This window comes from Brachypodium distachyon, chromosome 4 (genome assembly GCF_000005505.3).
Source record: "Brachypodium distachyon strain Bd21 chromosome 4, Brachypodium_distachyon_v3.0, whole genome shotgun sequence".
Taxonomy (NCBI): domain Eukaryota; kingdom Viridiplantae; phylum Streptophyta; class Magnoliopsida; order Poales; family Poaceae; genus Brachypodium; species Brachypodium distachyon.
In genome coordinates this window covers 6471562-6483004 of record NC_016134.3, presented here as the reverse complement: position 1 = coordinate 6483004, position 11443 = coordinate 6471562, and the positions used below count along the sequence as shown (strand labels likewise).

The 11443-nt window shown below is 41.6% G+C and overlaps 1 long non-coding RNA gene across 1 annotated transcript; it reads left to right on the top strand.

Moving 5' to 3' along the window:
* Positions 1-1008: 1008 nt before the first annotated feature.
* Positions 1009-2270, top strand: LOC112272344. The gene is made up of 2 exons (XR_002966004.1): positions 1009-1343; positions 1449-2270. It is a non-coding gene; the product is annotated as an uncharacterized LOC112272344 (long non-coding RNA).
* Positions 2271-11443: the final 9173 nt, after the last annotated feature.

Sequence of the window (11443 nt, the reverse complement as noted above, 5' to 3'; positions counted from 1 at the left end):
TACACGGATTATATATTCCTCCATCCAAAGAAAGATGTCTCAATTTTGACCAAATTTGAATGCATCTATACACGAAGTCATGTCTAAATATATTACAATATATTAAATTGGAATCGGTGGTGATGGGTGGGCGCCGTTGGTCGGTGTTGGTCGGTCAGCTTCGATAAAATTACAATCAATATGCCACTGTTCCTTATTTTCTTTCCTTCCTGTCTTATTCACGATTTCAGTAGCAGAAATTCTACGATTTAGATTTACCGCAAGTTATCGTATGGTTCAAATTTGTCACAACATAATACGAACAGTCCTAAAATAAATCAATCTCCTTAACATGAAATCCAAAATTCTTCGTATCCATATCAGTATGGAAATCAATCCGAACCCAAACAAAAAATCTCGGTATCAATCTCAGTATGGAAATCAATCCAATCGAAAAATCAATGTCCAGACTTCGCCTCCACCGGCTCGTGCTTGATACACTTTCCGTTGTTCCGTAGCATCGCACGGGTTCTTTTGCTAGTACATCTAATTTTTGACAAAGTTGAGACATCTTTTGTTGTTCAGAGAGAGTACTTTTTTTGTCACCGTCCGTAGGTTAATTTGCTTGATGCCGATGTGTACGTCCTCTTTAGGCTTGTATGGGGGGAAGTTGTGCAACGTAGCGAGTTTGGCACGGACCGCGTTGGATGTTTACAGGGAAACGAACTCGGACCACGTGCTTACACTGTAGTGCACGGCACACGCGGAGCCAAATTTTCTTGCTTTTAGGGAAAGATGAGGGGAAATGCCGACTGAGGTCACGCGATAGGCACACTTCTCCTGTGTGCAGTCTATTCGAACAAGTAAGATACCGTATCCATGTTTTTTCGTAAAAAGAAATGATATACCGTATCCACGAGGAGCATGGTGAGCTAGCGTGTGCCCGTCGCAATGTTGGAATAGTACTGCCCCGCTCAATTGCGTGGAAAATGACCTATATATACCGTGCTTATGTTACTGTGGGTTTGGTCTCTTAGTTCTAGTAGTGTTCGTTCTACTTGCCTCTATCCATTCAGGCTCATGATCAGTTTTTGGAGCTGTAAATTCTTGTGGATCAGCTAGATCCCTCTCCAGACTTTGATTCTTACACATATAGGTGGCCTAAGCAGCTCTTGCAATTATGGATCATATTGATATTCCCTCCACCTTTAATTGGATTTGGGCTTCTTGTCAGCTAAAGCACAAAGTTCCATCTGTTAAAAATGAGAGTTATGCTTCAGGAAAAGAGAAAAAAAAAAACAGTTCCATCGGCCCTCCTTTATATGAGTGTGTGCTTTGCAATCAGCTTCAGGTGGAATCTAAAGGTCATCTGTTTTTTAAATTCCCTTTTGCAAAACATTATTGGAGAGCTATATATGTCCCAGTTTAAATGCTCAGATGTTCAGTCCTTCTATTTTTATCCATGGTAGATTCAGCGCATCAAGCAAGAGAGCTTAAGGTTCCCTTTCATACAACGATCTCCGGTCTGGTTACTTGGAGCATTTGAAAGATCGGGACTGACTGCATATTCAACAATACGTGGCACAATTTGTACATGTGCAGGAAAATCTTTAAGGATGAGTTCAATTTGGTTTTCCACAGAGCCAAAAGAACGAAATATGGAGGCTTCATGTGTGTTCAAAGCCACATGAGCAGGATCTCACTGCCCAAACACCCTGGAATTGATCCACCATTTCAGTTTTCCTTGTAGGCCACAACCAGTTAACAATTGCGCGCAGGCGCGTCATACCTCCCAAATGAGTTTAGGTAGAGAAGGATCAGTTACCGAATTGTATATACGCAGAGAGATTAATTTAGCATTTTTTTAAGAAAGTACATTTTTTGTTTGAACTTATAGGGAAGTTCATTTTTCTCTCTAGTTGTTTTGTTTGATCAAAACTAATCCTAGGAATTTCAAATCAGTCCGACACCTAGTTTTGGTGGTTTTAGTGCTGACACGTCAACACCAGGTGGCGGTATCTGCCACCTAAAGAAACACAATTCACGTTGATGATTGCATCAAGGACGGAAACATAACCGTTAAACACAAACCCATGCACATAGTTAGTTAGTTACACAACGTCTTCAGAATACTGGGTGTCACTAGTCTCGAGATTTACCAAGTCACCAATCATGTCTTGCTATCTAAGGATACGTCGCTGCCACAAGGATTCTACCAAGACACACATGACGACAAACCCAGTTTTGATCCCTAGCGAAAACCACTTCGGTGTTCCTCAAAAAAAAAAAAACACTTCAGTAACCAATAGTTGGTTCTAGCGGACTTTCTTATTTCTCTTTAAAGGAAAATTTACTCTAGTGATCGGCCTCTGTATCTATATCTAGATGCATGATACACATTGTCATACTCCGTAATAAAATTTAGTACATTATATGCCTACTAATAAAATTTAGCACATTATATGCCTAGCAATAAAATCATACATGTATCCAGGTCGAAACACAAAATTTTGCAAGTGCTTGACATCACCGATCAATTGAGATTAGTGTTTTGAACCGTACCCCTCATGCCTTATTTGGTACTAGTGTTTTTCTATTGACAAGTGGATTGGGTATTTGAGATGACTTAGTGTTCACCCAATGCTCTCAAATCTCCTTTTACCCTAAAACACAAGTATGAAAAGTGTTTTGATTGATATAAATAGGTGTTTTGTCAGAAAAATCTAGGACTATCTCATGCAATCCATGTGTACTGGGTTTCTAGTTTTTTTGAGTTTGGAGAGGATAATACTCTACAAACATTAAAAAAACACTATTGCCATACAAGACCTCACGGTGATTAATTAGGTTGTTTTCCATACCACTCAATTTATTAGGCAAGCTAGCAAGGTCGGACCCTTGATCCAAGCTATCTTTTTTTTCGAGAAGGTCAGCCATATATTAAATCAACCAATCCTTACAAGAACCATCTTTGAAGTAAAATAAAATAAAATAACATGCAAGTAAAATAAAACGTCGTTGTCTTCCTCTTGCATAGAGCGAAGCTCGATGCTGCCTCTGGACCTCTAAACCATGCATGTCGGAGCCAGGAAAACATCGTTGACTTAGCAGCCAGAAAGTCACCGGTCAAAGCCAGAAAACACCATGACAATTAATAATGATCTTAGAAACAGACTACTGTTCTGGAGAAGAAGACGATGAAGAGAGTTCGAGATAAGGATCCAACATTAAACAGAGACACGTAGAGTGCCTGCAAAACACGAAGAGAAAAATAGATCCACCACTCCAAAGAAGAAACGACCAAACGCCCCATACTCCTCAACGCTATCGGCGAGATCGCCGTCGAAGAGGTGAACGAGAAGTTGAGAAAACCTTATTCTTGACCCGCACAACACCGCCGTCACCATCATAGCGCTTCTATGGGTTGACCAAACCCTAATTTTAAAGACCTGCTATAGTGCCAAGTGCAGATCCAACGTCTCCACCCCCTCCTCCCACTTGAGCAGCAAGCAGAGGAGGAAAGACCCGTCGGAGCTTGCCGGCCTGTCGAGACGAGATGCGATCTGGGATTGGTGGCTTGGTTACGGCCTGAGAGAGAGAGACTAATATTGATCCAAGCTATCTAATATACTTCCTTCAAAAACATCTATCTAATATAAAAAACAGTTCATTTTCCCTGCACTTGGCAACGTGCGGTCCCTACCACCCATCAAAATATATTAACACGCACTTTGCACTTTGCGTGTGAGATATCTTGTGCCCGTAGATATATTCGAATGGCCTGGGTACACCTGGGTGCAACAGAACCACCTGCAAAGAGACTTATCTTTTCTACTATAAAGTACTCCAATATTAGTAGTGTGAGTGATCGAGCTCACTCTACGTCATGGCGTACGTACACGTGGTAGTTCGAGATTATTTTTGTCAAAAGTTTGTTTCTGCACCACCACGGCTTTGTTTGCAACAGACTGCTTTTAAATTTGGTCAAGGAGATGAAACTGAAGTAGCTTTCTGTTTAATATTGTCTGCTAGCTAATTAGCGAAACATGCATCAATATTTTAGCAAGTCGGCAAAACAGTACGTACTAATCCGGTACTTTGGGACGGCGGCATTAATACATATGAATGCGATCGTGAACATCCACTTAGGTTGCATGATTAGTATTATTTTTTTATTTTTTGGCGTGGATGTAGTAGCTTTTTTGTTTTCTTTTAAGACTAGACATGGTCTTAGACAAGGTGATAATGATGCGGATATGTTTTTTTAGGGTATATTGTTGCGGATATGTTGGCAGTGTTTATTGAACAGGCTAAAGAGAGAGAGTGGCAGTTGAATTGGTCATTACTCACAATGTGAACGGAGGTGTTTAGATCCTCCAGTATGGCGATGATACGGCTCTCTTCATGGAGCATGACATGGACTAGTCTAAATATCTCAGGATGTTCATGTGTGTGTCTTGAGCAGTTGTCTGGTATTAAGATTAATTTTCACAGAGTGAAATCTTTTTCTTTGGACAAGCGAAATAGGCAGAAACTCAATGCACACAATTCTTTGCGTGCGGGGTTGGGTCGTTTCCGTTTCATTATCTTGGAATTCCGATCCACTATATTAAATTGTTGAATAAAAACTGGAAAACAGTTGAGTGTCATTTTGAAAAAAAAAATAGTACCTGGAACCGTGACCTTTCCAATTTACCCATATTCATGTTGTCTTTTCTGAAATACCTAAAGGAGTATGTAGCCGATTGGATTTTTACCGGTCTAGATTTTTCTAACAATTTGCCGTCCCCGAGATCAAGGAATTTAGAGACTAAAAATATCTACCTGCTTTGCAAGTGGATGTTCAAAGTTTTGGATCGAGAAGGTTTGTGGTTGGAGTTGCTGCACAATAACTATTTCTATTCCAAAACTGTGTCTCCGGTAAATGTGTGAAGGTTATAGACTCTCCATTTTGGAAGGGGCTCCGGCTGATGAGGCGGTTGTTATTTCCTTTTCGTGTCTTTCGCTATTAACAATGGCACGGGAGTTTGTTTTTGGAAGGACAAATGTATTGGTTCCACTCCTTTAAAATAATAATTAGTGTCCCTTTTTGAAATTGCGCTTAACCGTCATGCTTTGGTTGTCAATGCCTCGAAAGCATATCTTCCAAATATTGAATTTAGGAGGGCCATAATTGCTGCAAGATTGATTACTTGGAATCTTTTGTGTGCTTAGCGGGCATGTCATTGACCAACTCGATTCGTTTTCTCGGAATTTGACTATGTCAGGGAGATTTATAGTGAAATTTTTATATAGTACATTAATAAACTCAAATTTTCACATCCGCCTTAAAATTATTTTGAAACTTCAAGTTCCTATGAAGGTTAATATTTTTCCTTGGTACGTACATTTGTCGAGGGGTGGTGTTCACAAAGGATAATCTGGCCAAGAGAAATTTGAATGGTTGCAAAAATTGTCTTTTGTGATCTAAGTGAATCAAATCAACATTTATTTTTTGGTTGTCCCAATGTGACTTTAGTTTGGATATCATATTTGTGACTTTGAATTTACCTCCTATCACCTGTATAACTAATATGTTACTTATCCTTGTATGGGCTAGCGTGATTTGTTGGGCAATTTGAAATTGTAGCACTGATTTGGTTTTAAATAAGGCAAAAGGTTTCTAATATTTTTAGGTTGTTTTTTTGGGTGGCTCATCATATCCATACTTGGTCTCTGCTGCATAGGAGGGATGTAAATGACTCTGGTTTGGGTGCAACCAACGGGACACGGTCACATGGAAATTCTTCAACCGGTTTGGGTGGCGTCCAGTAATATGCTAAGAGGAGTGTGATATTTTTCCATATTGTTATTCTTTTGAGAACTTTCAGATACACATAATAATATTGCCGGTGGGTTTCCATCCTTTTTGGAAAAAATAGATTTTTATGCGCGTGGGGTCAACAGCTTGAGTAGCCCAAATTCCAACGAGAAACAAACAGTAAACCATCATTAAACGGTTCCAATATAGTTTTTGATGTATTTCTTGGGGAAAACATATTTTAGTTCTTCTGGCCCATTGATGCATCTCAAGTTTGATGATGCATTTTGTACTATTTCTGCTAACATTTGTAATGTTTCGTTTTGTATGCATCAAATATTCAGGGTTTTATGTATTACAACTCTCTCCCGTAAATTCATTTAATTTATTGTGTGGAAATTCGATCGAACTTTGAACCATGTAGATAGGTGCTTTTATTATGCAGTGCACTTATACTTAGTACATCTAATTCTAAGCGCAATGGATATCCATTTGAGTCCGTCCTAGCTAGGTGACCTCAAGTATCATGACCGCTCGAGGGGGTCAGCCCTAAGTAATGTTGCTGGATAGTGGCACCACCCTCACACCCTTAGCAGCTTCCTTCTCCCCCCTCTCGTTTCTTAGCCCCGGCTTTCGATAATTCCCCATGTAATTTTCACTTTTGAAATAAACTTCTGGATTTCAAACTTGGATTTTGAAATTGGAGGAAGAGGTGAACTCTACTTACAAATTCAGACAACCTTTCAGAAAAAGTTGAACGAACTTCCATAGAGTTGAAAGCAAACTTTCAACATTTTTTAGATCCAATTTGAGAAAGACGACGAAATTCCAATACTTTATTACCAACTCTCAACAATTAAGGATAAACTTCCAACAATTTCCACATCAACTTTCAACAACCTAGGAGAAACTTTCAACAAATTGTTCTGGTGCTTAATTTTGAACTATTCAAATCCACCATAAAATCACCGGGTTGTGGTTTACTGAGACCGACAGGTCAACAACAATTGTTTTTCCCCTTGTAGCCACGACCCGACGTCGAGCAACCTGTGGCTCTAGGCAATCACGATTGGATGCGTGACCATCAACGGAGTTAAATAGGGTGCTCATGAACACACATGGAGAAAGAGAGGAGAGAGAGAGAGACGTGGTAGGGGTTATAAGGTGTAAGGGTGGTCCTACCTCGTGAAAACATAAATGCGACAATATGGCATCCAAAAAAAGATCGTAGCGTAAAATCTTAACTAATCTGACTTTTTTGCTCAACGTCAAACTCTATGAAAGACATGGAATACATGGGGTTGAGCTTGAGCCGTCAAATCGTTGATTGCTCGTGAAGTTGTTAAGTTTTTTTCCAACCATGCCATATGCATTGAGGAAACATGTCAGATTTGTTTTAAAATTTATACTTTAGTTAATTCTTTTTGAATTTTGCGAGATAGTTATTTTTTGATTTACACAGTGGCAACAGGCTCAAGCTCCACGTTGTGGCGATAGGGGACAATAAATCTACGAAGGAAGGACGAGAGAGGAGAGATCTGACAAACAATTACAACACGGCGTGAAAGAAAGTACTAATCCAGCACAGATGACAAGAAAGAGCAAACGTTAATTTCTTTTAGCAGCGGGCTTAATTGCTAAAATAAATCAATTCTCGCAGCTCGCGGCTCTAGCTGATAGATAATACTACTAACGTGCTTGCAATGAATAAAAATGGAAAACTATACCTTGATAAAAAAAATTTAGGAAACAAGATACAAACGCCGACGCTCACAAACACACGCACACTCACCCCTACGAACGCAAGAACGCATACACTACCCATAGACCTGTGCAGCACATCATCTTGAGATTGACGAATTTACCGCAGGCACCTCGCAGTTGACGGGTACGTCGCTCGCACTGAAAACACAACGCCAGTGAGATAAATCCAGATAAATACAAACATCAATGCTAAGTCGCAGACTCAACCTGGCGAGGAACGAACCACCTGATAAACCGGAAGCAAAAACCTACACTAAGCAGTAAATCAGTTGCTGTCAAGGATGACTTTTTGCATGGTAGGCTAGGCAGCTAGCAGACAACATATTAATCATTTGAGGAGCCGTTCTTTTCAGAGTCCTGCTTTCCCTCTCTCCCCTGGCTTTATATCTACCGCTCATAGAAAAGCAAAGGCTCTATGCATGTGGTGAGATCATCATCATTTATATTAAGAAATGGTGGCCACTTGCTGCATTTCATCTCTCCCGTCCATTCCTTTCAGCAAATCATATAGGCGCATGAATAACATGCACGGGACACCTGGCACATCCAACGGACCCACCAGTCATTCGTTTTCCATTGGAAAAATGGGCGAAATTGGCGGTCAGCTCATGAAGAAACTATCGTAAGGCGTCGATCTAGATGAGGCTGCTTGACATGGACGGATTCGATTGGATCAGAAAGATGCAAGCTACGTGTTAGATTGGATAACCAGATCAAATTTTGCCAGTTTGATCGTTACGCACATGCATGCTGTAGTATTCAGCTATACCGACAATGGAATGGACAGGCTAAGGGCCCAGTCAATGGAGGAGGGAAGAGAGTTGAATTAATCGAAAGAGCTAGAAGGCTAAAAGTTAACGGGTGACGAGCTGGGCAGCGGACGTTGGCGAAAGGACCTGTCGAAAGACATCCATCCAAACTTGGATATGATCGATGACGGTAGATAGATGGCCGTTAATCAAGTGACGGAGTACAATGAACCGATGGGGCAGGATGCACGTATGTATCTACGGACGTCAAATCTCGACCCATCCAATATATTCCCTCCGATCCATATTAATTGTCTCAAATTTGCTCAAATATGGATGTATCTATGTATAGATACATGTAATATTTCGACAACTAATATGGATCGGAGAGAGTACAATGAACCGATATGCTCCAGTTTCTTTTGATCATCTGATGTATATTTTTAATTAATCACTAAACTCGTACGGTTTACTTTTTTTGAGAGCAACGATCAAAAGGTTTTCTCGGTATTCTCCCACTTGGGCGAAAAAAACTGTATATTGGAGAAGTATCACTCGAGATTTGATGTCGCTAAAATAGCTAATTTTTTTAAATAATACATTTTTTTCCACCAATATTAAAAATAATATGCATTTTGAGAATTTTTCAAAAATAACACAGCCTCGGTTTGGGCCAAACCGACAGGCACTAGTCAGCCTGGCCCAAGCTGACAGGCCTCTCAGACCCCTCATAGGCACTAATCGGCTTCGGCGAAACCGATTAGCACTTATGAGCTTGGGCCAAGCCGATTAGCACTTATCAGCTTGGGCTAAGCCGATAAGTTGCATGCCTCTTGCTCAATTCTTAAGTTGGCTGAGTGAGCTCCGTGTGCTATCCATGGTGCTGCACTTGAGTGCCCATATCCTCTTTGCAAGTTTGACAAACCCGACTACGAACATCAAAATGGCTGCCAAGTTCCCTCTGCCCAAGATTACCTAAATACCTCCAGCAAGAAGACAGATGGAGAAATAAACAAGATATCAAGTAGACAGGTGACAGGAAGGAATCAAGCATTGATGAAACCATGAACATGGAATCGGGGGGTTAGGTGCGTGCCTGCATCTCAAACTCACAGCGGGCCAACGGCGTTCATGGGCTTGTCCGGCTGCAGCATCCGGGGCTCCGGACATCCGGTCCTCCGTCGGAGTGATTCCCCATCCGCGGCCCATCAGCAAGGGCGGCTCCTCCGCGCCCCGCACTGCATGTGTCAACCGACCATCGGCGACCAGAAGCTCCAGGCGAGCAGCGACGGGGGGAAAGACAGAGGCCACATGGTGTAGGAGGTCTCGGCGGCGGCGCGTGTGAGTGACGGCGGAGAGGAGCCAAGGAGGTCTCTGCCATGGGCAAGCCCCCGGGCGTGGAGCAGGAGGGAGGGATGGGTGTCTGCCATGGGAAAGGAGATTGGGGATTGACTCCGATCGTGAAGGGAAGAAGAGAAGGGAAGAAAAAAAAAGGGAAAAAGGGCCTGCGACCCACCCGTCGGCTTGGGCCAGGCTGAGAGCTTCCTGTCGGCGGTTGGGCTAGGAATCCGGCCTCCAGTCGGCCTAGGCCATGCCGACAGGGACTTATCGGCCTCGGCAAGGCCGACTGGGCCTAATCGGCCTGGGTCAGGCCGAGGCCGTATTATTTTTGATTTTTTTTAAAAACGCGTATTATTTTCGAAAATGGTTAAAAAATCGTATTATTTAAAAAAATAGCGGTACAATAGCTAATTTTTTTTAAATAATACATTTTTTTAATCATTTTCAAAAATAATACGCGTTTTTAAAATTTTTAAAAAATAATACGGCCTCGGCCTGCCCGAGGCCGATTGGGCCCAGTCGACCTGGCCCAAGCCGATTAGGCCCAGTCGGCCTCGCCCAGGCCGACTGCAGGCCGCTTGCGCCCGGGCCGCCCGACTGGCGCCCAGTCGGCTTGGGCCAGGCCGACTGGGCTGTCGGCTTCGCCTGGGCCGACTGGAGCCGATCGCGCGCGGGGCCCGCCTTTTCTCTTTTTCCCTTTATTCCTTCCCTTCTTCCTCCCCAGGCCGAGCCCGAGCAGCCCAGAGCCTAGCTCGCCCTTCCCTTCTCTTCTTGTTGTTCTCTTCTTCCTCCTCAAAAATGCCCCCAATTTCTAGCCAAAATTAGTGAGATTTGTTCCCGCTTAACCCACAAAACTGCATCCCCTTGCTATTTAGCACCCAATGACACCTTGATCTACTCTTTTCGTTGAACATTTTGAGCTAATTTCGTGTTCCTAAGTTTGGGCAATGGTGGTGGTTTGGAGGAGTTTGGAGGTGGTGGTGGTGCTCATCCGGTGACCGTGAGGCTGCTCGAGGTTGGGGTTCGCACGCTTCAAGGGTAAATCCTAATCTCTCACGTATTTATCCTATAATGTATATGTTTATGAGGATATGTGTGTACGTATATATAGAAGTATGTTTTAGCGTTTGGTAGTGCTCATTATTTTGGAAAACTGTTAATGTCGTACTGCTTAGTATTTGATGCATCTAAATATTATGGCCGGGAGTAATATGTTTGATAGAATATTTTTTTTTGATGCCGTACTGCTTAGTATTTGATGCGTATTAATATTTTTAATATGCTGTACTGCTTAGTATTTGACGCGTATTAATATTTTAATACGCCGTACTGCTTAGTATTTGACGCGTCTAAACATTTTTAATATGCCGTACTTGTGATTATTTAACGCGTACTAATATTTTTAATATGCCGTACTGCTTAGTATTTGACGCGTCTAAACATTTTTAATATGCTGTAGTGCTAAGTATTTGACGCGTCATAATATTTTTTATATGCCGTACTGGTTAGTATTTGACGCGAATTAATATTTTTTATATGCCGTACTGGTTAGTATTTGACGCGTATTAATATTTTTAATATGCCGTACTGCTTAGTATTTGACGCGTATTAATATTTTTAATATGCCGTACTGCTTAGTATTTGACGCGTCTAAACATTTTTAATATGCCGTACTGGTTAGTATTTGATGCGTATTAATATTTTTTATATGCCGTACTGGTTAGTATTTGACGCGTATTAATATTTTTAATATGCCGTACTGCTTAGTATTTGACGCGTATTAATATTTTTTATATGCCGTACTGGTTAC